Consider the following 27,305-nt stretch of genomic DNA (forward strand, 5'->3'; position numbering starts at 1 on the left):
TTAGGGTAACGGTTATATTAAAAGCCAGGGAAAGTTTTTTAGAGACTTAATTTTGTTCAGAGCAGTTTTGGATTTACAACTAAAATAAAAGAGTTGCACAGAGATTTCCCATATGCATCTTGCCCCCACACAAGCTTTGCCACCAGATTCGATGTCAAGAACAAGGATAATGGGGCTTTTAAAAAAGAACTTTTTTACCACCGATAAGCCTCACTGACACATAATCACTCAGAAGCCATAGCTTATCTTAGAGTTCACACTTATCATTGCACATTTTTGGCTGGGACAAATGTATAATGACATAGCCATTGTTATAACACATGTACAATATTTACACTGCCCTGTAAATCTTTTACACTCTGCCTAGGTTATAGAATATCTAAGTGTTTGATGCTTAATAGAAAACTTCAGAAAGGTTGCAGTGATGCATATTGAAGTAGCAAGGAATGGTAAAATCTTAGACCCACATATTTATTAATGTTGACTCCAGACAATATGATTTCCAATTACCTAGTAGTAAAGAATGTAAAATTTTAAATTAATCTTATAGAATTGTTCTGATTTAAAAATAATAATAAATAAGGAAAAGTGCACATGTGATGAATTAATATTGCTAGTGTGATAGATGTTGTTAATGTGATGGCTGGGACAGGGACAGAGAAAAGTAAAACCATGTTGAAAATCTCATGACAAAACCTGTTATCTTCCAATGAAATACAGAGCTCAAGAGTTCAAATATAGGGTCTCCCTGGTGGCGCAGCGGTTGAGCGCTGGGTTGCAAAGCTGCCCGCAGCCTCTGCAGTGCCGGTTCGATCCCCGGCTGCTCTCCGGCCACAGGAGGAGGGTCCCACATGGCGCGCAGACCTCTCCTGCCGCCTGCTGCTTCCCTGAGCAGTGTACTTCGGTCCTTCTGCCTGCTCTGCTCCACGCTCTGGCTCTGGTGAATTCTCTCACCCTCCTGCGCTTCTGACTATACACAGTGCTTGCATAAATAAGTAAATAAATATAAATCTTTAAAAAAAAAGAGTTCAAATATACTTCAAAATATTAAAAGAAAAACACAAGGAGGTGAGAAAAATATGCATTTCTAGTCACTTGTGCAGTGGATGAGTTTTAAAATGTTACTAACTTTAACAAAAGTCCTGACACAGAATCATGAATAGGAAGCAAAGAGGGAAATATAAAATGAGATTATAAAAGTCAGAACAAAGTGAATGTAATAAATATGAATATGGAAGCTCCCTTATTTAAAAGGAATCATAATGAATCTAAAATGTATAATAATAATTCATTTTTCCCAACCTTGTTTCCCAATTTTCACATCAAACATTTTTGAAAGATAGATTTTAAGGTTGATTCTTTTTTTAATATAAAAAGAAAGGGGTGATGGGGGAGGAAAGTGGATCTAGAAAGGGGAGAAAAGAGCATTCCATCAGCAAGAAAGAGAATAAAAGGAACAGGGCAGTAAACTCGCCCCTACCCAGAACCTAAGATTTAAAAGCAATGTACCATAAAGTGGAAGAAGGTTTTGAAGCACGTGGTTTCCTAATTTATTTGATGACCTGAGGATTACTCAATTTTCTTTTGGAAAAGCATTTATGAGGCAACATATCTCTCCGAATCTCTTTCTATCACTCTTCTGGATCAGCAGGACTTCCTTCAAAGTCTGAGTTCTAAGGGACCTTGGTAAATTATGTTTTATAGACCTGTAGTTCTTAACACTCACTCTCATGTTTTTATCTTTTTTAGGAAGAGGAAAAAAGATGGATATAACAAATTGTGACTGTGAGCTATTTTTCTCATGAAAGCTATGCCAAGATATGTGTATACTTTTCTCAGAAAGATAAATTTCATATAATTACAGTAAATGGAGCATGCAGTGCTTGCAAAGTTCCAGTGAGAAATCTTGGTTCAAAAATCCCATCAGCTTGCTTTTACTGCTCAAACTGAAGTACAGGGATGCACCTGACTATTAAACCTGTTTTAATTAGCTAATGGAGTTATAATTGGATGCACCCTAGGACAGGTTATAAAATATCTAGAACATTCCTTCCCTTTGAGAAAATAATCCATTTTCAGACAAAACCATCTCTCTACTGCTCCATAAAAATGTGGAGGATGATTAGCAGAGTTTTGAAAGAGTCCATTGTATAAAAGAGTTAAAATGAATGTTGCTAAGAAACAAAAATCATGGAATACTGTTTTGGGAAGAAAATATTCCTGAGATTTGATGGAGCTACAGGACAGTGCACTCAAAATGAAGTAGTGCTTAAAAAAATGAAATGGAGAGAGACTCAGCTTCCTCTAGGGCTGCGTGTCCCTGTCCATTCTCTTCTTGTAGTGGTACCATTACCTTTGTTTTGTTACAGAGAATTCACTGGAAATGAAAAGCCTCTTGATGTTACTTCTAGAATTTTGGGATTATCTAAGTGGCATGGAGAAGTAAATCAAAAATTCTGACAATGGGCTGCATTTATAATAGAAATGTAATAGAAAACAGAAAATGGCATAGAGGATTTTGTAGTCTCCATACATTTAAATATTCTCTGTTGATTTGGTGATCAAGATTAGTAAGAAGCATCTTCACTTTAAAGTGATGAAGAATCTTGATTCAAAAAGTGGGGGAAAACAATAAATTCCAATAAGCTTTATGTAGGTTGTATGGAAAATGAAGTATATGGAAATAAAGGAAAAGCAAGACTAAAATAAAATAGCCAATGTCCTGGCTAATAAGAATCCTCCTCTCTCTAAAGGAATAACTAAGAGGAGGCTAAACACAATAAAAATTAAAATTCTATGCATACTTACATCTTATGTTATCAGTTTCAACCATGAATAACTCTATTTAATATGTGTGAGTTAATCTTTCTGTTTTTACCGATAAGGACATGTAATTTCTGAAATAGGGCAGGGACCTTGAAACTGTGAGTTGAACAAATGTATAAACTAATTAGGCTGAAATTAGTGCTCTGAGGTTCAGAGTCTCCCACACTATTGTCATGTGGAAAAGTCACCTTCTAAATATACAATTAAAAATAATTAATTCCAACATGAAACTTTCATTGATAAAAGAGTGGAAATGCCTTTTTGAAACTTTATTTTGAAGGTTGAATGTGTGATTTGCCAGGAATAGTTATGTGTCTGTGTAAAAGAAAAAATTTTTAAAACATACTGATTCCAAGATGCGCTTCAATTTTGTAAAACCCAAAATGCTGTTAAGAATTAGACTGAATGTCAAAACATAAATCTGTTTGTTTGTTTTTTTCCCAAGAGAAACATTAACCTTTGAGTCCTCAGTTGGGACCTAAAATGTTTGTTGATAAAAGGAAAACATGGGAACAAATCTGAATTGACTAAGTTTATTCTGAATTGGTAGCATGCAAAAAGTCAGCTAAGTTAGCCCCAGCTAGGCATTAGAAAAAATTAACTTTATCAATTCAGATTATTTTACTTACCTATAAAAGATGTGCTATCTTTTGAATTAACAAAAGATATATATTGTGCTATATTTTGAATTTTTCAATTAATTAAATTGAATTAACACAAATTCTTATTGTTTATATCTGAACCCATTTTACCACTTTGTAAAATGTATAAATTTAAATAATTCCAAGGCAATTTCCCACATAATTTTTTATTACTTGTAAAAAAATTCAGTTTTTTTTTTGATAATTAACAGACTGTGTTAAACAAGAAAAATTATAAATACAGAGTAATAAGGGATATAATGACTCTTTTAAATAATAATACTAAGAGTTATATCAGTGTTTTATTTATGGAAAAATAGTGACAAATGAGGACATTGCCAATCAAGGATAAAAATGCAGGTAAATAACCTAACATAAACTATCAAAATTAATAAGGAAAGATAAATTTATTTAATAATATGATAGAATATTTGTTGATTATTTGGGAAAGAATTTCATTTTACCTAAACCATGTATCAGGCAAAATGTGTGCTGAAAAGAATAAATTATTTGTAAAATATCAAAATATAAATTAAATATCTGAATGAGGACATTCAAATCCTAAAAACACAAGATATGCTATAAAATGTTAATGAGATTAAGTTATACATATGAAGTTAAAGGGAACATTAAATTTATTGGGGAGTACTGAGTATGAGGAGGAGACTTATAACATGAGGAGTGCAATGCCTTCCAGGTTAGTAGCAGATGTTAATAGAAGTCATGCATCAATTTGACTTAAAAGATAAGGATCATGAATGAGTGATAATTTAGTAAGGCAACTTGCTTCCTTACTGAACTCCCAAAAAGTCTATTAGTCTGTAGTTAATGAGCCCTGAGTTAGATTAGTTAGGGACCCATAGGCTGAACATGCAGACAATTGCATGTTTTTTTTCAAGAAAGGGTTAGGATTCTGAAGACACTTAGTAAATTTACATAACACCATGGCAAAACTACTGGTAATTTGATACCAGTTTTTCCCCTTTCTGTGAGATGCTCCATTCTGATGAACAATGATTTCAATACAAGTAGAGACCTGGGTACAAGTAAAATATTTTTCTGATTCCCATTTACTCTCTGCCCAAAGTAACTCTATACCACATTTAGATATTAACACATTGTTTCATGTTTTATTTTGTTTTTTAAGCACATTGTTACTAGCCTTTTATTTGCACGAACTAACTTCTATCGGGGTTAAAAATTTAAAAATTTAAATTTTAAAAATTAAATTCCCATCTGCCTAAATACATATTTGTGAAGAGATGCATAAAAAGATTTTATCACAATGAACCTGTAGTCTTAATGTTAACTTCTGCAATGCTTCAAAGAGAGTGTTGAATATATTTGGACAAGTTTGAGATAGAGATTTTAAAGCCCATTGCATACTTATGCCAGAGACAACAATATCACTGAATGAAAAAACATAAACAGAGTTTGGAAGAACAAAGTTTATATAGTATTTATCCAAAAAGGAATCATGAAAATCATGTTGATGTTTGTAAAAATGTTGTTCCTGGGATGGGAGTCAAATCTGCTTAGTCAAAACCTGTTGTCAGGTCAGAACTTCATATTTTAAAAATTTAACTGCATATTAAAAATTCTTTCATATACAGAAAGAATGAGAGACTATTACTCAGTTACAGGTTTGATAAAGGAAGAGGAACTTGCAATAAGGACTTTCAAAGAAGTAGTCAGAACATTGAAAGAAAGTCCAGATATAAATCAGAAGAGAATCACTAATATCTTGACTCGAGGAATCAAATATAATAGAAATTAAGAAAATATGAAATTATGATACGTTGATATATTGAAATTCTAGAAAATCAAATACCAATGAATAGGAAATTGGGTTGACAGAGTACAATATCAAGTCAGAGATAGACTTTCTAACTTCTGGTCATGTTCTAATGTGGAAATCATTATATATACTACGGGAAAAAACTCATTTAACATCCTTTCTTGAATAATCACAGTACAGTCTTGTAGCTTATGAAACAATTCACCACAAAGAAGGAATAACTAGATTCAGTGATGAACCAGAAAATTCAATAGGCTCTCAAAGTCAAAATGTGTATCTCTTAGCTTTAAATAACCCTAGAAAATATTACAAATTAGCCATGCCCTACATTTGCCACACCTGAAATGGCAAATGACAGTTCCAAAAGATGAAGAGAAATTCAGAGAACAATCCTTAAAGTTCCAAACAAGTTAGAGAAATTTTCTTAGAAAATAAATACTAAAGAGTTAAATGTATAACGTTGAGCCAAGCAAAGCTCAAAGGGAAATAAATAATTACTGGAAGTATATGGAAAAGATAAACATCACTGAAAGAAAGGTCTGTAGCATGGTTCCAGGGATAAAACAAGGGCCAACCTGATTAATTATAGCATAATTGAGCAAAACCTAGAAAAAATGAAATATTTTTGAAATGCAAAAAATTATTAAAAGCCTACAATTGCAATAATTTCTAGGACTATTAAAGAACACAGGAAAGCTTTGCATGTTACAATTATTTTACTCCAACAAAAAAACTAGAAAAACTAACAAAACTTGAGTAGAAAATATAGTTTTCTATTTTGTTAGTTCTGTAATAATTATTTTGTTACTATTTAGCAAAATCTAAAGTATTTTTTCTATAGGAAGAGAAATATTTATATTTATGTTACAAATAGATATTTGATGTAATAAATAGAAACCTGTGTAGGCAGACATTTTCTATTCTATTTGTAAATTTTTCTGTAATTTTTAAGGTGTGGTTTCTTAGTTTGAAAGTTGAAGCAAGATAGAAATGACAAAGGTAAAAGATAAAAAGCACATTTCCACAACTATAATTAGGGAAAAAAAGACTAATTTCTGGCATACTTTCACACTTAAGTTTCATTTATCTAGGAGCTCAGATCATCTCGATTTTTAGAAGGGGCACACAATTTAAAAATACAAAAAAATGCCATCTCAGGTTTAGTAAAGCCTGTTTTGTATTCATTCTCATGCTTGAATTGCTATGACTACGTCAAAGGAATAGATATATTTAGGATGGAATGAAATTTCTTTATAATGTTTTTCATGGACTGAGCTATTTCTTAGAACAATTGGGAACCATTATATAGATATACACAGAGGTTTTATAGGCCTTTCGTTGAAACTTTAAAAATGTAATGTTACATAGGGGAGTGTGATATGCCATTTTTTTTTGATAAAAGTTCTTTGCATTTTAATATTGTATTAGTATTATGCATAACTTGACTAGCTCACACTCAAGGCCATCACCTCTAAATAACTAATAAGATCTCTTTTTTGAAAAATAACAGTGCCATGCATTTGAGAATTTATAATCAGTTCAGTTTGAGGACTATATCTCTTTTAGCGTAAATTCCAGTATTATTACATTTTATAAGATAATCTTTATTTAAGACTCTGTGGTTTCTCCATTCTTTTCAGTAATAACTAGTTTCAGTGAAGACTGTATTATGGTATATTATTAACCCATTTACTCTTGGACTTCCCTCCCACCTACCTTTCGTTCTGCCTCTTTAAGCTGTCAGTCCATCGTATTCAATGGACCATCAGAAAATACCTGGTTCTTTCAGCAGCACAGCAGGTGCGCATTTATGAAGCGTATCTGATATATTCAGCAACAGTCAACAGATTAATGTCACTGCTCACGATTCTTGTTAGTAGAAAAGGGGAAATACAGGGGCATAAAAATAAAGGTACTATTTCTTACACACACTTAAAGAACATTTTGGACATGCTGAAATAGTCTCTTCAGCTACCTTAATGACAGCAGGTATTGGCTTTTCCAGCTCTACTCCTTAGACCTATTTTTTTTTAAGATTTATTTATTATTTACTTATATAAGCACTAGGTACAGTCAGAAGCGCGGGAGGGTGAGAGAATTCATCAGAGCCAGAGTGGGGAACAGAACAGGCAGACTGATGAAATATACTGCTGAGGGGAGCAGCGGGGGGCAAGAGAGGTCTGTTGTGCCATGTGGGACCCTCGCCAGCGGCCGGGGATCAAACTGGCGCTCTAGAGGCTGTAGGCAGCTTCGCAGCCCAGCGCTCAACCGCTGCACCACCAGGGGAGGCCCTCCTTGGACCTGTTTTGGCTTTAGATAAATTAATCACGTATTCATTTTTCGTAAAGTCAAATGGACTGTGGGTAATGGCAATGATGAGAGAAATAAAATATTTAAATGATGCAAAAATCACTCTCACAGACTACTTATATGACCTTCTATAATTATAAAATGAAATAAAAAATTGACTATCTCCTCTTTCCTAGCTTATTAATTAAAACAGTAATGATAATAGTAATTATATGATTTTCAGGGAAAAAAAGATATCCAGTGAATGTATTGGATAGACTCTTAACTACTTTCCAATTTTTCTTCCCCTTTACTTTCCCATCTTTCATAGTAATAGTTTTTGAGTTATTTTTTTAAGTCTGGTGTTCTACTTCCCAGAACAAAGATTATGTTTCCCAAAATCCCTTTCAGTTTCATGTGGCATTGTGACTAATTTTTGACAAATGGGATGTCAGCAGAAAGGATAATGTATGTATGCTCTTTGCCTATAATTCTTCATCCTTACCTCCAATATACCACCTGGAACATTCAGGCTCTTAACTTATACAATGAGATCTAAAAGGCCTGGGGTATGCAATATGATTGGAAAGTAAGTAAGTCAATATATGATGATGAAATACAGATTTCTTACTGTCATAGAAGAAAGTTACAAATAAGCTACAAGGTTAGCATTAACTAAGCATTACATTTAAGAGTCAAATATATAAAATAAACTCATGTTTAGTTAATGTGTATACCCATGTACATGTATGCACATATTTGTGCACACAAATACAGGATACATAAAGAAATGCCTATAAATCTACTTATATACACAGGATAGTACATAGTTGACCCTTGAGCAACACAGGTTTGAACTGCATGGATCTACTTATATGTGCATATAGGCACCATATTCAAGGAACTACCAAAAAAAAACTTTATGTAGATGAGTGCTTCTGAAGTAGTGCCAAATGATAAGGAAGAAGATATAGAGAAGCAATGTCAGAAAACAAATTGACAGCTCTCTTGAGAACTGTTCCAAATATTCAAAACTGCTTTGACTTACTATACAAAATAGGGGCTTCTATGATACAGGTACTAAAATAAAGCAAGTGGGAGGCTGATATGATCTAGAAACCATTTTAGAAAAATGAAAAAGCAAAAAAGTAAAGCAGAAATTACAATATAGTCCATGAAGTTAGATTGAACGTGCCTACCTCTCCTGTGTGGATTTTATTTTATTTTTTTAAAGATTTCATTATTTATACAAGAACTGGGGTACAGTCAGAGGCATGGGAGAGTGAAAGAATTCACAGAGACAGAGCGGGGAGCAGAACAGGCAGAATGACAAAATACACTGCTGAGGGGAGCAGCAGGCAAAACAGGGGAGGTCTGCTGAGCCATATGGGTAGCTCCCTGGCCGGCCAGGAGTCAAAGCCAAGCTGCAGAGGTTGTAGACAACTTCACAACTTCACAGCACGGTGCTCAACCCGCTGCGCCACGAGGGAGGCCCCTCCTGCATGGATTTTAGTCTGACCACTTGAATCAGAAGCTCAAGAACCACAACAAAGCAGCATTTTCTTGGCAAAACTGTGGACAACTCCAAGCATATTCTTTTCCACTGTGATCTCTTAGTCATATACTTTGACTTGCAGTAAATGAGTTTGACAACTCATTTTAAGGAGTCAGTAAAAAATAATTGAGGGTTTACATTTCCCTGTGGCTCTTTGATATTACATATTTTGGTTGGTTTTGAAGTGCTTATATTTTTGCTTTCCTATGTGCCATGTAAGTCTTTAGAAGGTATATGTTTGCTTCATTATCTATCCTACTACATTTTTTCTTTTAAACTCCCCCCAACACATATGCACACAATTAAAATCAAGGATGTACCTTACTCTCTTTCTTCCAACGTTTTAACAAGTAAAGAATCTTGTTAGACATTTCAAACTTAGTTCTTTAATCGTTTAGTAGCATTAGGTTTTCAATTTAAAGCAATAACCCTGAGATAAGGGATTTAGCAAATTCTTACTACTTATTGAGAGAGTGAAGAAGGCAATTTCAGGCAAAGCCAAATATCTGATACTAAATCTCATTAGCCCCATATCAACTCTTCTTTGAAAACCCAAGTGCCATGCTGTTAGCAATAAACTGAGATTCTAATGCCTTCCAGAACTCCAAATTACAATATGTAAATCAAGTGTAAATAATTAAATGTACATATATTTAACCTGAATTACTTAGCAGACATGCTGTTCTCACCTCCTGCCTACTACCAAACCTTGTCAGTTGTTGGTAAAATACTAACATGATACTGAAGAAGAAGGAGAAACAAAGGTAGTAAGAACATTATAGCCCCTGCAGTGCTTAATCCATAAAGTAGGAAATGAAAACTGGTGAATTGGAGCAATGACATGGTTACACTGAACTACAGCAAAAGTCCCCTTAGGGTACTAGCAGGAAGTAAATTGGGTTCTATTTTGAGATGATGGTTCATTTACATTGTTGTAATTATTTAAATAATTAATTTCATAATGAAAGAAGCTTATAAAAGTCAAAGCCCCACTGAGCTGCAAATCCAAAATTCTTTCATGCTAAATCACAGCTGTTTATTCCCCATACTATATCAGTAAATTTATTTTGAAAAAATAAAAACAAACAAATTTAGGGAATAAGACTTAATCACACACAGCTTAGCAGATAGTTCATTATGAAGAGAATGTTTGACTTTTACAGTATGATAAAGGTTACCTTTGTAGACTTTTCTTCTAACCCAGAGTGTGTAGATATCTTTCTCCTAGCCAGGATAGCATGAAATGTTCATTCACATCCAGTTTAGGCAGCCAAGAACCCTGCAGGAAGTGTCAGGGAGATACGCAAGGTCAGGACCAAGGAGACTAAAGGAGCAAAAATTTGCCAGAACGCAGTGAATCAGGTCAGGAAGGTATCTGGGAGTCTGTAATAAATGGGTCAAGATTAGTGTGAATCAGAGCATGTTAAATAAAGCCCGTGGGTTAAACATCGCAAGTTCAAGAGAGACAGATAGCTTGAGCATCTTAGAAGTTTCTCAAAAACAGCAGGTCAGGGCCTCCCTGGTGGTGCAGTGGGTTGAGCGCAGCGCCATGAAGCTGTCTGCAGCCTCTGCGGCACGGGTTTGATTCCCAGCCAGCCAGGGAGATACCACATGGCACGGCAGACCTCTCCTGTCTTGCCCGCTGCTCTCCTCAGCAGTGTTTTTGGTTGTCTGCCTATTGTGCTCCCCACTCTGTCTCTGATGAATTCTCTTACCCTTCCAGGCCTTTGGACTGTACCACAGTTCTTGTATAAATAAATAAATCTTTTTTTTTTTTTTTTTTTTTTAAAAAGCAGGTCAACAAATCCCAAGAAGGTTGGAGAGGAAAATTACAGAACAAAATGTGGAAATGGAAAATCAACTTGACTTCTTTGGCTGTATTCCCACCACCCCCCATGAGATGAAAAAATGAGTAATGCTAAAGTTGAGCACCTAATTGAGAGGTATAAAGAAAAGGAAAAAGTTTGGAAATTCAATAATTATACCACATAATTCTTTTCCTTGTCTCTCTTATACCCTCATCCATACATATATCCTTCCCTCCAATTACCTTTCATATTATTCCCTGTTTTCAAGAAACTCAGCATCTGGCCTGCCCTCAATTCTATGCATGTAGAATTTGCAAAATGGACTCTGTTTTACAACATTTAGTTACATAGACTCACTGTTCTTTTATATTCTCCAGGCTGGTGATCTTCAGTTCTATTCCATTTCACTCACTACCAATACTATTCTCTTCGATTGTCTCATTTCCTTCGCTACTCTATTACTTAAGTCTTAAAAACATGCTAATCTACTGCCAAGCCACACTGCCTATGCTTCTCCTAACTTCAAAACCCCATCATTGTTCTTCAATCTCATGGTGATTAATAGACATTTCATTTCTGTTTCCTCTTCAACTTGACTTTTTAGACATGTGAAATTTGGGAAGTTTCTAATATTATTCAATTTCCTTCCTAACAAATAGTTGTACATATTACTGCCTAAGGCAGAAATAATTATGAAAGAAGTATATAATATAAAATACTTGACATAGTGCCTATAAAAACACAGTATATATTTGTTGGTATGAGTATTAGTCTTTACCTATGTTTTCGCACTTCAACTATTATATTATACAACCTGGGCATTTTACTTTTGTTAACACTTTGTTCTTCCATCTCAATTCACTCTCTATGGCCAAGTTTATCCAAATATATAATTTTATCATCACTTTTTCCTATGTTTATTACAAATTACCATCTTTGATTTTCAGGATGTGTGCCATATATGGTATTGGGCTAACATGGCATGAATGTTATAATAAATCTCAGCTTCAACATCCCCAAGTATGAATGCTTTGTCTCTTGCCCTTCACCCTTGGGTGTTTTCCTGTGGTTTCCCAAACTTGGTGAATGTTAAAATCAAAGATGCAACAACCAAGAAAAAAAAATTAAGGAGCCAAGTTTAAACATTCATTCTTCCTAAATTCCTATATGATTACTCATTTCTTTCTTTCTATAGGTCTATATTGTACATAACTTGAAAAATATTTCATCTCTCAATCATCACTACCTCAGTGTTATCTCTTTTATTTCCTTTATGTGGAATGCTACAATAGCCTTTTAATGGTTCTCCTTGACTCCAGAATTTCTTCCTTGAAACAAAACTAAACAAGTGAGGTGTACAGCTTTCATAATGTTCTTTATAAAATTGAAATTTTATAATTCCACTGCTCTCTTCAAATTATTCAGTGATTCGCCATAGGCTCAAAGGGAAAAAAAAAAAAACACCCTAGTACATGCACATGTATTCAGTCCTTCTTCTTGGTTTAGCATCATGCAATTGGGCCAGGACTTAAATCCACTTTATAACTCCATGGCATCAGATTAGTTACTTTATCTATCTAGTGTAATGATGTAATACTGCAATTCTCACTTATCCTTATTTGTAGATTTATTTATTTTTATGTTAGTGCACAGTAATGGGCACCCCAATACCCCAAAACTTTTATGCTTTAAAGAGGTCTGCCATCCATGCTCATAAAGGCAAAGCAGATGCTTAGTGTGAAAGAATAATAATGGAATTAGAATTAGAGAGAGAGGAGAAGAAAGGAAATACTTTCCCAATAAAATACCTCAAACTACCCATCCCCTTATGAGCAAATTCCCAGCCAAACTGAGCAAATTCCCAGCTAAACAGGGGTGGTATGGCACAGGGCAACTGAAAAGTTGCCTAAGTCTAAGGCATATTCCCTTAGGGAACCATATAGGAAAGGAATTCTGAAGCAGGTCGCAGAAAGGTAGGACAAAGGGACATGCCACATGCTCTCATAGGAGAACAGCTGTCACTATTAGCCTCTCCATGCATCTCTCATCCATGCCTCTGTTCCATGTAACCTCCCCTGCAGTGCCAGGGTATAGGGAGTCCACCTGGCTTCCATGTGATACAATTTTACTTGGCCACTCAGCTCTGTCCCCTAGTTCCCAGTAACTAATCCTAGGGTTGAAGGTAAGTGGAAGCAGGGAACATGGTATCTTCCCTAATATTTAGCTGGGCTTTAAATTCTGGAATTCCGGGCCTCCCTGTGGCGCAAGGGGCTAAGACGCAACCTATGTAGCTATCCGCAGCCTCTGCAGAACGAGTTCAATCCCCAGCCAGGGAGCTAGCAGACCTCTCCTGACTCACCTGCAGCTTCCCTCAGCAGTGTATTTCAGTCAATCTGCCTGTTCTGTTCCCCACTCTGTCTGGTGAATCCTTGCACCCCCACACCTCTGGCCTGTACCCCAGTCTTGTATACATTAATAAATAAATATTTAAAAAACATTCGGGAATTCATTTTCTAGCCTATCTTCTCATATTTATTGAAAGTAATATCTGGTACTCATTCAGCACACAACAAATATTGAATGGAATTAGTAATGTCAATGTGTTAATTGCTTTACAACTATAATTTATTAGATTCTCCCAAGTCTTTTTAGTAGGCACTATAATCTCTTAATCCTAAAGGATCCTGGGAATTAGAGAAGATACCATCTTTGTCAATGTCACACATTCAGTTCATACAATAAGTATGATTCAAATTCAGAGTTGTCAGTCTCCAAATTATTTGCTCTTTCTACTTGTTTTTCTTTCTATTAGAGGAATAGCAGCTGCCACAGTTATGGACGCCTCCACTCCTATTTTTAATTAAAACCCTCAACTGTCATACAGGATAAAAATGTACAGCTAAATTTAACTTCCAATTGAGTACACATATGAGTCTTTCATGCCACTAGAATGTCTTTCTTCAAGCCTCAACAACTTTCTTTAAACACCTAACCACAATAATAATTACTGGAAACATTTCCAAACAGGAAACTGATGGACATTAAGAGAATGAATGGCCAAAAATGACAACTAAATATATAAGATAAAATCATTATTTGTCCAGTTGCTAATGTGATGGATCTAAGAGTAAGAATATGCTTATAGCCAGTTGCTTTTATCAAAATTATGACTGAAAAAGAGATCAAGAAAACTTCAGAGGACAATAAATCCTAGATGCTGTCGCTTATATGTGGAATATAGAAGAAAAACAAGGGTCAGACAAAGACAAACTTTAAAACGAACCCTTGAAAACTGACCATTGATCTTTAGCTTTCAGAGGGAGGTGGGGAGAAGAGAATAAACAAGGGAGTGGGAGGATGAATACAGGCGCTATGGTAAAGGACTATGGGTCGTTCCACTGTAGAAGGGCTATGGTGACTACAGCTGGGGGTGGGAGGAATCATATAATTTCAAAACATTAGCAAGGATGTAAAATAATGGTACTTCAATAACAATATAAAAAGCAAAACTTTATGCTAAGAAAAAATATTACTTTAATAGTCACTTCTGTGAATCCACCTAAACTAAGAAAGAGAATGGAATCAAACTCTCATTTTTTTATTGCTGTGACTATGTGACATAGACTGCCAAAATTCCTATCTTATTTATCTCTATATCCAGGTAAGTGAGAGAATTGTACCTTGCCAACTGTAAAGTAAGATATGGCCCTATGACTTGCTCCTAGCAATTAAATATAAGTGGATTGATGTTGGATACTTAGGCATGGTATTTAATTGCTTTTGTTCAGTTTTCCAGGTACATCTTCCCTGACCCCATGAATAGATATGAATATACATAATGAGTCACCCCAAGGATAACCATACTTCTGGATATCATAATGAGGCTCACACTGAATAACAAAAAGTCAAAACTAAATCTCTTAGATTTGATTTAAATTTTTGTTTTCTTTTTTGTTACCATAATATAAATTGTGTCAGTATCCTAACTGATATAGAATGTATTTATATTTATAACATCAATTTTTCTTTAAAAAACTCAACTAATTGAAAATACTCTAATTATAAATAAAGGTGACATAGTTCATCAGCTATTCACTTCAAAGAGTAGGTCAAGTTGCTTTTGGGAAAAAGATCCTTAACTTTGTTTCAGATAGTAGAGTCCCCAAAGAAGCAAAGAGAAAACAATTAAGTGAAATAATCTTCAATACTGGAATTGTCATCAAATAATTAGATTAACTTTAGGATGCATGCCACCATAGTAGGTGTCATGGGATTTTCAAAGCTTAAAATTAATCTCCTTTGAACTCCATTTGACTCAAAGCAACCTTAATTACAATAGCATTTCCCAAGACTAAATCTCCTAATGTTATTCCAGACCAAGCTGGTTATTAAAAGATTTCCAAGATGTTTATTGATATGCATATGGTATGATCATTTAAAATGCTCTTATATTAAATGGAAAATGAGAAAATATAACACAATTTACTAGAAGACATTCAATTGGTTTTGTTTGCTTGTTTGTTTTTGTCTTTTGGTGATTAATGGTGGGTTTGGTGGGTTTTATGTTTGCAATATCTTTCCCATGAAGTGCAATATATGAATAATGGGTTTAAACGAGTTCCATTTAAATTTTGAGGTACCCAGAAATATACAGAAGAATAGCTGCCTGGAATCAATTTTTCATCAGTTTGTTCTGGAAAGAAATCTGCATTAATCTACATGTTGATTATAAAAATCAATGGAAAAGTTGATCTTCTAATACTTTTTTAAGAATTAATGGGATTAAATCTGTATACTGAGGAGCATTTTATTTCACTTTTTCTCAAGAAGCAATTGATGTCATTGTGTTCTGGAATAATATGGATAACAGTCTGAAGAAATACTTTACCTTCTTTCACCAATGCCATGGTTATTTCAGTTTGATAAGGCAAGTTGTCTTTTCATTCATTCCAAAATAGCTTATCTTGGATATGTTATGTGCCAAGCAGAGATGAAGAACTAGGAAGTAGGTGATGTACAAAACAAGATAAGAGTTTCTGCTTTGTAGCTATTTTCACAGTAGTGTGGAAGATTGACATTTAATCAATCACGCAAAGCAAGTGAAATGTGAAATGGCTAAATGATCCACAAAGGCAAGATATAGAGTATTATGAAAGCATATAGCAAAAAAAAAATTGACTCAATTAGGGACATTAGAAAATCATTTGTTTTTGTCTGTGACACACAAACTCATTAGGAATTAATTAACCAAAAGTGTATGCATGTGTATATGTTCACATGTGTGTATACATGTGAGCTCTCCAGGAAGAGGAGATAAAAAGGGTAAATGACTTGTTTTTATGAGGGAGTTCAGCAATAATAGGCTACTGGAATACAGCAATACAGCTGCCTGGAATGGAAGGTGGTAGAGAAATGTTACTCATAGAGAGACAATAAGGATAAACAGAGGGCAGACACCATACAACTTATTAAATTTAAGATATTTTGATTCTTGATCTTTTTGAACCAAAATCTCCATGTTATTTTCAGTCATACCTATTCAATTTCCCAGAGGAAAAATCTCCTGTTTAACAGCATATGGTTCAGGGCCTCCCCGGTGGCACAACAGTTGAGCGCTGGGTTGCGAAGCTGCCCGTAGCCTCTGCAGCGTCGGTTCGATTCCCGGCTGCTCCCCGGCCACCGGAAGAGGGTCCCACATGGCGCGCAGACCTCTCCTGCCGCACGCTGCTCCCCTCAGCAGTGTACTTCGGTCCTTCTGCCTGCTCTGCTCCCCGCCCTGGCTCTGGTGAATTCTCTCACCCTCCCGTGCTTCTGACTGTACCCAGTGCTTGTATGTATAAATAAATAAATAAATCTTTTAGGAAAAAAAAACAGCATATGGTTCAGCATACTGTCCTAAATATCATATGATGCTATATGTAGTCATAAATGATAAAAGAAACTCACAGGAGGGGAAAAGAAATAGAGGAAAATCTATTAATAGGCAGTTAGAATTGTTGGTAGTGACAATTCTAACTACAAATGGTTATGTATTATTTATTAGTAATAAATAATTGAAATGCATTGAGCACTTAATCTATTACACAGCTTGACATATCTAATTTCTAAAGCATTACCTGGATAGGTAGATAGCACTATCCATGTGAATTTACCAATGGGCAAACTGAGACCCAAGCAGGGGAGGTAGTTACGTAAAGTTGCAAAGTTAAAAATCCATGTAGCCTACCATTATCTATATTGAGCCTATGTGTTGAAAGAGTTACTGTGAGAGAGAATAAGAGCAAGCTGCCTATGAAATATCAACTGTTTTCCATGTTCATATAATCCCTAAAATTATATTTAAAGGGATATCACGCAGCTTCAAGGCTAACTATATTCCAGCTTTAAAAATAGCTTTCTACTTTGTTGAATTCTTCCAAATAAAGAAGGAAAACTGCTCTCCAATTTCCTGAAGTGCTGATTCACATTATAATAATTAAAAAATGTTAATAATATGATATGAATGTAACATAATTTCAAATCTGTAAAGTTAAGTCCCGTTATGTCAAACATAATAAATGTCATTAAGTATATGTTAAAAATGTTAAGTCTTTATAGAAACTCAGATACCTCAAATTCAAATTAAGAATATTAAAATGGAAATTTTTCATAATATCTAAATTACTTTTCATTTAGAAACAATCTTTTAGAGTACTTTTAGATTTACAGACAAATTGAACATATAGTGCAGAGTCCCCATTTATACGACTTACAATTTCCCCTAGTAGCATATTAGTATGATACAATTGTTAAAACGAATGCACCAATATTAACACCATATTAATAGCTGAAATCTTTGCTTATTTTTTTCTTAATATCTATATATCCCAAGATTCCATCTAACCTACTGTGATACATTTAGTTATCATGTCTTCTTACCCTCTTTGTAGCTATGACATTTTCTCAGATGTTTCTTATTTTTAATAACCTTGATATTTCTGAGGCGTATAAGTGAAATACACTGGAAAAGATGCAGCTATGTTAGGATATGCTTGATTTTCTTCATGACATAGGTTTTTAAGAAGATCACAGGGATAAAATGCCTTTTTATCATATCATATCAAAGGTATGATTTATGACTTCTGATGTTGATCTTAAAGTCCAGAATAATCAGGCAAGAAAATTATATAAAGGAATCCCCATGGGGAAATAAGTAAAGCTGCCACTATTTGCATATGTCCTCATAACATATACATAAGAAACTCTAAGACTCCACTAAAACAAAACAAAACAACAAAACCTGAGTAATTGAAACAATGACTCAGTTGAGCAAAGTCACAGGTTACAAAAATCAATATATAGAAGTCACTTGCAGTCTGTATACAAACAATGACTTAGAAGAGGAAGAAATTATGAAAACAATCCGATTTACAATCACACCAAAGTGAATGAAATACCAAGGAGTAAACTTAACAAAGCAACAATGAAGCAGTGAAAACTACAAGATACTCCTAAATGAAACAGAAGACACAAAGAACTCAAAAGTTATTCTCTGCTCAAGGGTTGGAAAAATTAACATAGTTATAGTGACCATTATAACCAAAGCAATATACAGATTCAATGCAACCCCCAAAACTTCAATGGCATTCTTAAAAAAAAAAGAGAAAATATTATTGAAATTAATGTGGAACCATCCTGACAAAATGAGGATGAATGGTGGTATCACATTCCAAGACCTCAAAGATATAACAACAAAAACAGACTCACAGACCAATGGAATAGAATGAAGAACACAGAAGTAAACCCACATTTGTATGACTAGTTAATCTAAGTCAAAAGAGACAAGAGTATGCATTGGATAAAAGAAACTCTCCTCAATAAATGGTGGTGGGAAAAGTGGACCACCAAATACAAAAGAATGAGTTTAGAGTGTAACATCATATATAAAAATTAACTCAATATTAATCAAAACCATGGATGTATCAAAATCATATTAATCAAAATCATAAGACCTATATCCATAAACTACATGGCAGGAAACATAGGCAGAGCTCTTTATAATGTAGGTTTCAATGATGTCCTTGTGAACTTGTCTCCAACAGCAAAAGAAACAAAAGAGGCCCTCCCTGGTGGCACAGGGGTTAGTCTCAGCCCTATCAAGCTATTGCCAGCCACTGTGATGTGAGTTGATCCCCCGCCAGGGAGGTGACCCACATGGCACAGCAGACCTCTCCTGCCTCACCCGCTGCTCCTCTCAGCAGTGTATTTCAGGAGATCTAGCTGTTCTGTTTCCCACTCTGTCTCTGGTGAATCCTCTCACCCCTCAACCCCTGCACCTCTGGCCTATACTCCAGCTCCTGTATGCATAGATAGATAGATAGATAGATAGATAGATAGATAGATAGATAGAACAGATAGATAAATAAATGTTTAAAAAAAAGAAAGAGAAACAAAAGAATATATTAACAAATATGACCACCTCCAGCCAAAAAACTTCTACACAGTGAAAAAACTATCACTGAAACAAAAAAAAAAAACCTACTGAATGGTAGAAAATGTTGATACAACATACATTTGACAAGGGGCTAGAATCCAAGATTAACAGTCCTTATACAACTCAACAACAAGATAATGGCCTAATCAAAAACAAAAAAGGGGCCTCCCTGGTGGCACAAGCAGTTGAGCGCCACACTGTGAAGCTGTCCCCAGCCTCTGCAGTGAGGGTTGGATCCCCGCCAGCCTCAGAGCAATCCACATGGCGAGCAGACCTCTCCTGTCGTGCCCACTGCTCCCCTCAGCAGTGTATTTTGTCAGTCTGCTTGTTCTGTTACCCGCTTTGTCTCTGGTGAATCCTCTCACCCTCCCACACATCTGGCCTGTACCCTGGTTCTTGTATAAATAAAAATAAATCTTAAAAAAAGGGATAAAGAAACAAAAAAATGGTCAGATAAAACCAAACGAGTAACAAACCTTAGATATCTGACTGTAGAACTGAGGTTACCAGCGAAGGAGTCAGAGGTGGGACAGCAAAGTGTGGAGGGTCACAATGGACTATGGTGGAGGTCATTCATGCCTTTGTGGTGGGTGTGGTTTGCTGACATACACCTGAAGGGTGTGAGCCTACACATCTAAGTCATATACAGTGTTGTAAATCAATGTTACCTCAGTAAAATTAAGTTAAAATTAAAATCCAATCACTTAATTTCAATTATATTTGTTCCAAAAGCGTCTTTGAAAAATTAGTTTAATATTAAACAGTATGTAATCTATTTGAGGTTATAGCTCATCAAAATCTAGAATAGTAAATAATAAGATAAAATCAAGTAAAATTAAAATAAAAGATTTAAAAGAGAACAAACAGAATACATGTATAGCAGCATCAGAATTATTAACCTATTCCTTCATCAAAACAACTTTAGCATGTAGAATATCATACTGATGTTCAATTTATTTTGCCTTTAATAATTTCTAATGTTTCTTAAGTCAGCATGTCTCCCCCTCCCTATACAGAAGCTTTTTAATACATTGTTAACACAATTAGGTTATCTCATCAGAATATATGTTTCCAAGGATCCTCCAACCTCCTAAAAACATTTTAACAATTATGTACACATTAGGTTTACTCTTTGTGTTATAAAGGTCTTTGGTTTTGAACAAATGTATACTATATCTATAACCACATAAAAATATACAGACAATCTCACCACGTCATTTTTATTTAATAATTTCACATAAGTGTCATGAAAAGCAGCATCAATAAAAATTTTGTTAGATAATAATTGAAAAACAATGCTACATTTATTATTGATATTATTACTACTAAAATTATTTATCAGTATTAATGCATATTATATGTATGAGTTAATCAAAAGACTGGGCCCTTGAAGTGAACTTTTGGACAATGATAGCAGGAAACTTACCAGTTTTGAGTGTTCTAATCAATTGTGTTATAAATCAAAGTTAATCACAACTCCAAGGAACAACTTGTATATATTTTGTTATCCTGGAAACAGTTCTCTCACATATTGTTTGCAATCACTATAGAATCTGTTTGTAGCTTGGGGATATTTTGAATATGATTTTTGTTTGTACAATAGTTTTATTACTTTTGAGTAAGTCTTTGTGCTGACCATGCATTCATGAGACTCTTTGAAAAGTATTTTGCTTTGCAAGCAACTGAAGAAACAAATAGCACTTATTTTTATCAGATCAATATAATAAATAATGAAATAACTGATTTGTAAAATAGTTTGGAGGAAAAACAATCAAAATGACATCTCTAAATTTTAACAGACAATTAAATAAACAAGAGCAATTCCATAACTCAGAATTCAGGTTTTCATAAGTCTTGGGAGTTCAGGTGAAAAATAAACAAAAATCTATTTTACTTTAAAATTTTTATTGGCACTCAGAGAAAGTCTCTTCCACAATATCAACACATTTCTGTGTAAGTCACAGTGTCTACTTTTGTTTCTTTGTACCATAGATTTTAACCTTGAAAAGGCCAGGAGTTTATACTATTTTCACATTAAATTTAGTTGTTTAACAATGAATGATTCTAAATGCTGATATCTTTGTAATTCAAAAATACTTATTTATCCATAAAAAATAATGAATTAAATTACTTATCCATAAAAAATAATGAATTAAATTACTTATCCATAAAAAATAATGAATTAAATTACTTAATATAAGGCTCATTTTCTAACAGAAAAAGATATTCTAAAAACAAGAATGGCCTGTGGAAGCTATCAATTACTCCATCAATAGAAGAGTTGATCAAGCAAATATTTTACTATCACATACTGAAATCATACTATGTGGTCAGGATATAGAAAATAGCAAGATTAAAAACCAGTCCTTATATAAATACTTCCTAATAAATACTGAGTGACACTGGTAAAGAGGTAGGTAAAATATGTGGATTAATATATTAGAGATGAATTGAAGAACTATGTGTCACAAAATGGAACAAAATAAATAAAGAAATTTTATTTAAAATGTCTACATATATGTAAAGGACATTGTGGGAAACAGGGCAATTTAAGTACATGGAGTAAAGGAACTGGAAAACCTAAATGTTATCATTATGAAGGTAGAAGATGAAAGAGGGGATGCAGTTATTTATTTCACTGAAGTCTAGAAAAATGTTTGTTCATCTATATAAATAATAGCATTGAGAAAGGATAGAAATAAGGATTGACGCTGAGTGAATTTTTAAAAGGAAACTTGTTACTTATGGTGGCAGAACAACGATAGACAAATAGCAATAGGAAATAGGATACATTCTTTAGAAATATCCTCTTGTGATAGAAGATGGAATCCTTTTCTTGTGAATTTAAGAACTGTATTTTGAGAGCAAAGTAAAATTTCAGTAGTAAAATGAAGAATATTTTTTGAAATAAAAACAGGATATGTTGAAAGCATTTATTCATAATGGAAAGGAAGATAAAAACAGGTGTGGAAGGGAAAAGCTTTCAAGTAGACGAGGAGGGAAAAACTGTGTCAGAAAGATCCTAGAATGGTAATCAGGAACAAATAAAAATATTGGGCATAAAAACTCATTTTATAATCTCAGATGCCTTATACAAATGCAAAGGAGTAAATTATACAAGGGATTAAAAAGCAGTAGAAGTATTCTGTATTTTATTGGCCAGTAGGTACCTCATGTCACTTACTTCTCCCTGCTTCACTACATTTTAACCATGCTGACATGTTGCTTCTCCTGAATCACACTCCAAACTCCTACTGTTCTCAAGTCATTGCAGTTGCTCTCTCCATCTGCTTCTCTTATGTCCTGATTCATGTACATGAATGATTTCTTCTAATATTATTCAAATATCATCTACTCACTGTGATGAGGTACAAGAGACAACAGATCGAACAAGAACTGTTGTCTAGCATAAAGTAAATAGGTAATCAGATATAGGTGGTAGTATGGGTAGGAATTGAGAGGAAACATTCACCTCTCATTAAATAAAAAAACAGGAACATATTTGTTTAAATAACCAATAAACTCATACTTATTGGATAAGTGAACAGATTGGGGCCTCCCTCGTGGTGCAAGGGGTCAAGATGCATCACTATGGGGCGATCTGCTGCCACTGCAGCACGAGTTCGATCCCCAGCCAGGGAGCTACCCACATGGCGCAGGAGACTTCTCCTGTATCACCAGCTGCTCCCCTCAGCAGTATATTTCCATCAATCCACCTGTTCTGTTCCCCACTCTGTCTCTGGTGAATCCTCTCAACCCCCATACGTCTGGCCTGTACCCCAGTTCTTGTATGCATAAATAAATAAATATTAAAAAATTGCATATTATCCAAAGGCAAGGGAAGGTGTCATCTGCTCTGCATACTAATGGATGAATTTATGCTAGAAGCAAGTGACAAACTGACAATGGACAGGATGTAAGAAGATTTAAAACAGTGAGAACATGGCCCATCAAAAGAACTACTTGATGACTGGACAATAGTTAGTGTGGAACTATGTTTTTATCTAATGGGCAATCTGAATAATAACTATTTCTGGCAAATTATGGACCACTTCTGCCCAAAAGTAAGCATTCTGAAAATTAAGTTTCTCTAGCTTCACTTTTGTCCCTCTGGTGTCTATTCTCCATTCACCAACTGTAGTAATCTTTTAAAAACATAGGTTATATATTAAGCTTCCTCTACAATAGCAGCTTTCTAGTGATTATTTTCTTTGCTTATAAGTCTCTTCTCTTGAAAATTTACCTCACTGTTGAAATGCTAAGGTCTTTAGAAAGGGTTGAACTGACCTTATGTAAAATATTTCCTGTATTCTCATCAATATCACTTAATCACCAGCTTCTGTTTACATACCACCTCAATATGAACATTATAAGAGTAGAAAACATGTCTTTCTTTTTAATCAGTACTATATTCTCAATATATATAACAATGTCTAACACATAATAGATACTAAGTCCATCTATATGAATGAACTAATAATCACTCACCTTTTATTAAATAAAAATAGGAACATATTTGTTTAAATAACTAATATACTTATTGGATAAGTGAACAGATTAGGGTGGAGATATAAGCAAGAGTTATGTATATATTTAGCGATTTTTTTTATTTTAGGCCAAGAGTTTTATCTTTTATCTTGAGGAAATTGAGCACCAAAACACTTTTATACAGAAGTTAGACTTGATCATATTTCAGTTACCAAAAGGTTACCATGGGTATAGGGTAGAAAGTTAACTAAAGGGTTCAAATTGAAGTTAGGGTACCCAGGTAACATGGTTGAGGCAACAATAAAGAACAGAGAGTGGTAGTGGGAATGTAAAAGGCAATCATATCCTAGAGACATTTTACATACAACTTAGTGATAGAGTGATTGACTAGTTGGAGGTGGGGTAGATACTGAATCAGAGGAAGGAAGCCATAATTCACCTAAGTACCTGTACTATGATCCTTCTAAGATCCAGAAAAGAAGAGACATTGGTTAATTAGGGGAAGTATGGGATTTTGAGTCACAATGCTATCAAGTATCTCAGAAAGCAACAGTGCAAGAGTTTGGGAGAGAAAATCCAGAGTAGACATATATATTGAGTGCCATTAATATAGTGCAGACAAACGAAGCCATTGCAACTGATGTCCTACACCAAGGAGAGTGGGTAAAGGGACAAAAGAATAAGAAGCCAATATTTGCAATAACTTGGGCATTGAAAGCACTGGTAAAGAACAATAAGCTCACAAAAGAGACTGAAAGAAAAGAAGAATGAAAATCAAATGAGAGAATTCTAAGCAAGATGGAGGAGTCATAAGTATCAAAAGAAGTGGAAAACAAAGGCCAAAATATTTAAATTGATTTTAGCAGCAAAGAGACCACCATGGAGAGTGAGTAGAACACAGATTTCTATAACTATAGGGATGTGAAGAATAGAAGGTGAAAGCCTTGTTTCAGGAACTTAGTTATGAAAAGGAAAACAGAAGCAAGATCCTAGACAGGGAGTGATCTCGGATAGAAAGAAGGTATTTTATGGTGGAAGGTACTTGTGGATATCAGAAGAAAGACTGAACGGATTCAAAAAGCAAAGATGGAAGGCAAGGCGCGCAGACTTCTCCTGCCGCCCGCTGCTCCCCTCAGCAGCGTACTTCGGTCCTTCTGCCTGCTCTGCTCCCTGCTCTGACTCTGGTGAATTTTCTCACCCTCCCACCCTTCTGACTGTACCCAGTGCATGTATAAACAAAACAAACAAACAAACCAGCAAACAAATAAATAAAGCATGCCTCTAAAAAAAAAAAAAAAAAGATGGAAGGCAAGAAAGTGTAAGATACCAACAAGACTTCAAGTAATGTACTGAAATCTATACTGCAAGTAAGGTGATGGATCTAAGAGATAAAAGACCTGAAAGGGGTCAAATTCAATCAAAGTGATTGAATAAAACCTGAGAAATATTATGACAGTAATTAGTTCTGCTTAAGAGTAATCAACATTCTAGAATAAAGTATAGTGGTTGGGAAAATGGATAATTATTTGAGTGGGTACTTGTCTAACTTCAAACTTTGCCCCTGAACATAGTGGGGCATTTCTTCATCTTTACTTGATATTAGAAGCACTATGGCAAACCTATTGTGCTATACCTAAGACTAATAGGTGTCTGAAAAGTATTATAATTCTACTTAGCATTACACAGGTTCTACTTATCAAGCTGCTCCCTGGGATCCAAAGTGCTGATGACAGCTCAAAATTCTTTGACATTCCCAAACTCATAGAAAAATATTTTGTATTCTTACTTGTATTTCTACTTTGGCAGAGTTCCCAGTCCCTGCATCTGCCTTTATTCTAGCAAAGTCTATTTCCAACTGGGAGTCTCAGAGTTTCAACACATGATGCCCTTGCTATGTCAGGAAAAATATAAAGAACTTGTCTTATTTAAAAAAGGAAAAAAAATGATCTTGGCTATAGACATAAGAAAGCATATATCACTTAAATTGTAAATCACAGATTTGAATTAGTTGACACTCCTTAATCCCCACTCTACCTCCAGCCTAAATTAAACCCGGAAAATGGGAAAGGAAGGATATTTAGAATAGAAATTAAATATTATTTCTTAAAAAAAATGGTAATTCATTCAACTTTTTACTTAATATTCATAAATTATGTTGTGTGTGATTGTTATGTGTATTGGTGTATGCATGCACACATATATGTGCACATATAGGATATGCCAATATTATAGAAAGTATGATGTATACTATTATTAGTATATACTTACATGTATTGGTTTAAATTGTAGCATTGGGCCTCCCTGGTGGCACAGGCAGTTGAGCGCCACACTGTGAAGCTGTCTGCAGCCTCTGCAGCATGGGTTCAATCCTGGCCGGCCAGGGAGAAACCCACATGGTGCAGCAGACCTCTCCTGTCTCACCTGCTGCTCCCCTCAGCAGTGTATTTCAGTCAGTCTGCCTGTTCTGTTCCTCACTCTGTCTCTGGTGAATCCTCTCACCCTCCCGCACATCTGGCCTGTACCCCAGTTCTTGTATAAATAAATTGTAACATTATTTTCATTCTTCTATCCATCTATCATCTTGGTAATAGTGCAATTGAATATATTATTCATGTTTCTTACTTGCAAGCAACAGAAACTATTTGTTTAATTAACAACCAAGTGGAAAGGAATATATTAGAAGGGTACTGGGTAGCTTATGGAATATCAAGGAGGAAAACACCTACAATTATGCCAAAGAGCTTGTTCTAAAGATACTAATACTTTAGTCAGTAGACACCCACAGTGCCAGTTATACCACCAGTCATAGGCACTACAGTACCTGTTTGATTTCTAAGTCTACTGCCTTAGGAAACAGACAGATTGACTACTGCTCCCATCTTTAAAGGATGTGGTATAGTAGCACTGTCTCTGTTGTTTGTATCACAAGTTTATTTCCAAGGTATGCTGGCAAATGCATCAGTCAGGCAAGCACCACACACTAATAAAAGGACTAGGAGACTGGAGATCCCCTTTCTAGAAGCTAATTTATTTCAGAACTTAGTTAACTGAAAATTAAAGTGTCAAAAATAAAGAAGATGTGGCATGTATACGCAGTGGAATATTACTAATCTGTCAAAAAGATAAATGCATGACATTTGCGGCATCATGGATGGAGCTAGAAAGTATAATGCTAGGTTACATAAGTCAGAAAGGAAAAGATAAATCCTGAACGTTGTCACTAATATGTGGAATATAAAGTTACTAAATTAAGAGTCAGATAAAGACAAGTTTAAAAACTGACCCCTGATAGCTGACTACAGAACTGAAGCACCAAGTGGGGGAGAGGGTTTGGAGGATGGATAAGAACAAAGAGGGAAGGAATAACAATGGACTATGGGGGGTGGACTCTGGCTGATTTGGTGGTGTTGGCTCCACAGTGGTAATA

Source organism: Talpa occidentalis, unplaced genomic scaffold, assembly GCF_014898055.3.
Source record: "Talpa occidentalis isolate TD23 unplaced genomic scaffold, MPIMG_talOcc4v2.1 talOcc4.16, whole genome shotgun sequence".
Taxonomy (NCBI): domain Eukaryota; kingdom Metazoa; phylum Chordata; class Mammalia; order Eulipotyphla; family Talpidae; genus Talpa; species Talpa occidentalis.